Source organism: Myxine glutinosa, chromosome 4, assembly GCF_964187855.1.
Source record: "Myxine glutinosa chromosome 4, kmMyxGlut1.1, whole genome shotgun sequence".
Taxonomy (NCBI): Eukaryota; Metazoa; Chordata; class Myxini; order Myxiniformes; family Myxinidae; genus Myxine; species Myxine glutinosa.
This window is the reverse complement of record NC_136264.1, coordinates 131594722-131600592: the sequence shown is the minus strand read 5'-3', so window position 1 is coordinate 131600592 and position 5871 is coordinate 131594722. Positions and strand designations below refer to the sequence as shown.

The following is a 5871-nucleotide window of genomic DNA, read 5'->3' as shown; positions in this document are numbered from 1 at the left end:
AAACCTATTAAACTGATAAGAACAGATTTATTAAAAATTAAAAAATCAAAACACAACGGTTAAAAAAAAATAAAAAAATTCCCCCACAAAAGGGGTAATCAAATGTAAAATAGAAAGAGAAAGGGACCCTGGAAATTTCCAAAAGATCATCCAGGGTCCAATAAGGGGCACAAAGCCAGGTTTAAAAATCGCGGGACCAGTCTCTTCTAGGCGCTCGCTCCTCGACCTTTTGGCCGCCAAGATTCAACTATCCACACATACCTCCATTCACAGTAAACAGAAAGAAACTCATGTGAATTAAAAGAACGTGTTCCGACCAGTCATTGGTCACGTTGGTCACGTGGGCCTGTGCTTCTGGCCACGCCTTCCTGCTCATCAGTAATGGCTTCCCTTAAACACACGAAGGTTTGAAATCCTGCCAACTCAACGCATATTTGGTCTCTATTACTACACAATGGGAAAGGGCTAATCTTTACATTCAATAAGAAATAACTAACTACTGCAGGCTACATGTTGTCATGCAATTGACTACAGGGGGTTTGCCTTTATGGCAAAACTGCAACAATATAATTTCTGCATAAGTATAAGAAGCTCCTATATAATTTCAGGGACTTCTTGCAGCTTCAATTGTCTTTCCTACTTTTCTTTTTTATGAACTTCGAGTAACCAATTACAAATGGAGATAATTATAGAATCATGTTATTAGAGATGTGTCCATGCAGTTTGTAAGAAGTTGATGATCATGTGCTGATATTATCACATTGTACTCAGGCTGCTAATTTGTAGAGTCTCAGTATGTGGCTACACTACAAGAGTAATCAAGTACTGTTGTAACCAGTGGAGTGTTTGTAGAAGCTTGAAGCAATAACAGATGAAGTGTAAATGAGGCAGCGATGTCGGGATTGTTATGTGATGGCAATACTGTCAGCTACTCTCAAAACCAACATCATCCCTATCTTGTTTAGGACCTTTTTTATACTGTAGTTTGTCATTCCCACATTGCCTTTTTAATTTAGCATACATTTTTTATTAACTTGTGGAGAATAATCATGAGTGGGAAGATTTAATCGAGGAAGAACCCACAAACCACTGTACAACTTCCCCATTCACTCATTGGAGTTTTCAAGTTTAAATATTGCTCTCCAGTTGTAAAAGCAAATCTTGAAGTTTCTCCTTAAGGATCTTTTTTTTGTTTTCCAGGTCCCCCAAAGGGGGTGCACCGTTCCCGGAGGTACTGCAATACCGGGTCGATACGTGGAGCGGACGGAGCAAGCCCCTCATCCAACTCCCGATACCAAAAATCCATTTAATAGACTAGTCCCGCATTGCGGGACATATAATAATAATAATAATAATAATGCATTTATTTTATATAGCGCTTTTCAGGAAGCCCAAAGACGCTTTGACAGGGTGCAAAACATAATGCATAGCAAAACATAAAAACAATTGCAAAAAAGAAGAATCAATAGGGAAATATTCAAAGCACAAAGGAGGGAGAAGGAGAGGAGATAGTCAGGGGTTAGATGCTGTGGGTTAAATGTTGAATGCAGTGTTGAACAGGTGGGTCTTGAGTGATGTTTTGAATGTGGTGAGTGAGGAGGAGTCTCTGATGGTGTGAGGTAGCGAGTTCCAGAGGGTGGGAGCAGCGATGGAGAAGGCCCTGTCCCCCCAGGATCTAAATTTGGTCCGGATGGGGGGGGGGTCAGGAGGTTGGTACCAGCAGAGCGGAGGTTGCGGGTGGGAGTGTGTCTGGAGAGGAGGTCAGCCAGGTAGGATGGGGCCAGGTTATGGAGGGCTTTGTAGGTCAAGAGGAGGATTTTGTACTGGATTCTCTGGGAGATGGGGAGCCAGTGAAGCTTGTAAAGGACGGGGGTGATGTGGTCACGGGTCCGGGAATGGGTGAGTAGACGGGCAGCGGAGTTCTGAATGTATTGGAGTTTATTGGTGATTGTTGAGGGTGAACCATAAAGGAGGCTATTGCAGTAGTCCAGACGGGAAGTGATGAAGGTGTGGATGAGGGTTTCTGCAGCCACGGAGGAGAGGGATGGACGGAGACGGGCGATGTTTTTCAGGTGAAAGAAGGCTGTCTTTGTGATCAGCTATTAAATGTTCTATTAAAATGCTTCAAATCAGCTATTAATATCAGCTATTAAACAGATAAGAACAGATACTACGACGATTTTTTATTAAAAAATAAAACCAACAAACCAAACGTCTCACCTCAAAGGCTAACAATCATAGGTTCGAACATGCAATCAGCATAACATATTCCGCAAATCATGAGAGAAAAATTTCTTAAAAAGAAGGCAAGTACAAATTTCATCGGGAAATGAGGGATACCAAAACATGCCGACACCAAATCAAAACATCCAAACAAATAAATAAAACCAACCACCATAGGTTTACACATCACTCGTATAACATAATCCGCAAATCATGGCAAAGGAACATTTCTTTCTTGAATAAGGCAAGCACAAAATTCTTCGAAAAGTGATGCATCCCAAAACATGCTGACAGGCGAGCCTTCCACAGCGCCATTTTCACACAATTCAAAATTCTCCAAAGCTCTTCTGTTTCGGGTTACAATCATCCCCAAAAGGTCCAAACAGAAGCATCTCCCAACTTAACAAAAACCTGACCTTTAACCGGCACAAAAACTTTGCTGAAACCTCATTCCAAATTGAGGCAGCAAACACAGTCCCACCAAAAATGCCGAACCAATTCCTTATCGTTACACCCTTACACCCTTACACCCTTACACCCTTACACCCTTACACGTCTCCAGCAAGACTGTCGCGAGGTCACGGGCATTTATTAGTTGAGGAATGGCCTCTTTCCGCCTGCACTGCCCTACACGGCAGCAGCTGGCACACTGCCAACCAGGCTAGGTCACTCTGGGCCCCGGTCAGGACCTGAGATGACACATTCTGCCACACCAGTGGAACTCTTTCTGGATTAAGGCCACCTATTGGCATAACCTCTTCTGCTTTGCTCTGCTTCATCAAGGTTTTGTATCCCCAATCTCGTACCTCTCTGAATCGACCCTCCCGAATAACATCTTTCAGCACCGAATAGGGGTACCCTGGATCCCATCCATATGGTCTATTCAAGCACGTCCTCTTGCCTCAAACCCGGTTTAGCTCGGGTAACACATAATATGCGACAGCAGAGGAAAAGACATCAAATTCCTTCATAGTCATCGACATGTGCAACGCCACAAAGGCCAACTTTAAATTATCGACTAAATCCGGACTCCCCCTTCCCCCTTGAAGCTGACCCGCCTCTAGACGGCCATGTGAAAGATGATAGAACCATGGCTTGCACATAAACTTATACACTAAGCTTCTTAGCTTACTTGCAATCCTCTCTGTTGGAGGAAACACCTCTGCCACAAACCTCACCAAAGGAAAAATTTGCCCTTCAATAACAAATCCCCTTCCGACAGATGAGAGGGCCCTCTGCCCCCATTCACCCAGCAAACTTTCAACCGAACTTAATCGTGCCTCCCAATTCTTTGCAACACAACAAACAGACCCCAACCACACCCGCAAAACACATATGCAGCCCTCCGCTATCCGAAATCTCTGGAACTATGTCCCCTTCCCAAGACTCCCCTCCTACAACCAGGAAGTTTGATATGTCAAAATTCACTTGCAAGCCACTACTCGCAGCAAACTCCTCGCAAACCCGTATGATGACCTCGAGGTCTCCGCTTTGTTCAACACATACCACTACATCGTCCATATACGCCACGCAGGGGACCCAACAACCCCCCGAACCCGGCACCAATAATCCCTCAACACGTATTGACAATCTGTGCAGCACAAGGGTTCCAAGGCTAGAACAAACAATAAGGGGGACAGTGGACATCCCTGCCGAACCCCCCTGGAAATCTCGAAGGGACGAGATAATTGGCCGTTTGCATTGACATGCCCAACTGAAGAGGCATACAGGGTTTTAACCAGTTTCACCACTGCTTCTCCAAATCCCCATTTTCCCAAGACAGAAAACAAATATTCCCTTGATAGTGTATCATATGCCTTTGCAAAATCCAAACTGAGAAACCCTGCTGACTGTCCCCTACTTTTAGCCGACATGATCAGGTCATGAAGGACAATTAACACGTCAGTAGCCTTGTGCCCTTTCACCACACACCTCTGAAAGATGCTCAGCCGATCCCCCAATGCTACTTGCAACTTCTCCAGCAAGAATGTCGCGAGAATTTTGTAATCTCAATTCAACAACGTAATCGGCCTCCGATTACTCAAACAACAGCGGTCACCCTTTTTGGGAAGCAAACCAATATTACACCCAGCCCAAGAGGCTGGACACACTCCTGAACACAATACCTCATTGAACAATGCCACCAATGGGTCCTTCAATTCCTCCCAGAAACATTTATAAAATTCTGCAGGCAGCCCATCTGGACCTGGAGCAGATCCCCTCTTCCCTTCCCAAACCCCAAACCACCTGCTCCACCTCCTCAGCAGAGAAGCCCATGAGGGGCACCCCATTTTCCAACCTGTGATTCCAGCCTAGCAGGAAATCTTCACTCCTATCAGTGTTAACATCCCCCTGACCCTGAGAAAAGAGACGGGTGAAATGTCGCACCACAGCAGCCTCCATATCAAACTATGACTCCAAAAGTGCCCCCCCCCTCCTCCACCAATCCTTTCATGCATGCCCTCTTCTTAACTAATTTGCGAAAGAAAGGGGACGAACATGTCGCCTCCCTTTCTCTCTGCAACCCACTCCCAAATTGGACACACTGAGCCTGTTGAGAGAAAAACTTCCCAATCTGCTGTTTTAACTCCCCGATTTCTTTGTCTACATCAAACCCATACATCTTAAGCCGACATAATCTTTGCAAGCACGCCGACTTGGCCTGAAAGGACCTAGAAGCCCTTTCACTTGCCATCCGAGCAACCCTCTGGAAAGAATATTTGACCCTCACCTTAACTTCTTCCCACCATTCCCTCACAGACCCAAACAGAGGAATCAACGTCTTCCAGGCTTTGATTTTAGCGGCAATTAATAATCTTACCCCAGGACGTTCCAACAATGAGGTATTCAGCCTCCAATCCCCTGTACCCCAAAATAATAAAATCGTCAAAAGAAAAGACTACGTTAAGCAAACAATGATCTGAAAAACTATTTCAAATTCTATGTAAATCTACCGTAGTCACTTCTTTTGACACAAAAACATAATCTAACTTTGACCTCTGTGACCCCCCTGCATTAGTCCACGTGTACCTTGGGTCTTCGCTGCATCAGTTGCGAAAACGTCTTTCAACTTAAAGATATCCAGTAACTCGATTATCCCTTTTGCTGCAACGTGGCTTGTGGGTTCTTCTAATGACACATTCAAGTCCACACCAATAATTATCAAAACTTTTTTTGTACACAGCCATGGCTTAACCCGGTCTCACAATTCTTTTCTTCTCCCATGTGTACACCCGGTGTGTACCCCGGTTTAGAATAGGTACACCATATCCCTGTGCATCGTAAGAGGCGACTAAGGGTTGGCGTCAGGAAGGGCATCCAGCCATAAAAACATTGCCTCAAACAGGGAACCATGATTGTCATGGGACCCGCTAGGCTAATCCCCGCTCTAGCGGGGAAAATGGCCTTAAAAAACGATCATTCAATATATATTCCCATGGCTGCTGGGGAAGGTACATATTGATGAATCGAAAAAATTTCCCTTGTATATCGATGTCCATCACACACACTCTCCCAGACTCTATATCAACCGCCTTCACCAACCTCCATGGTAGTCTACTGCTAAAAAGCCCCACAACCCCATCATTCTTGTTTCTCCCACTGCCTGAAAAATGGCACAAGCCACCCCCATCCCTGTTAGACCATGGG

At 44.9% G+C, this 5871-nt stretch overlaps 1 pseudogene; it reads right to left on the bottom strand.

Moving 5' to 3' along the window:
* Positions 1 to 1209: 1209 nt before the first annotated feature.
* On the bottom strand, positions 1210 to 1380 carry LOC137426321 (U2 spliceosomal RNA; annotated as a pseudogene).
* Positions 1381 to 5871: the final 4491 nt, after the last annotated feature.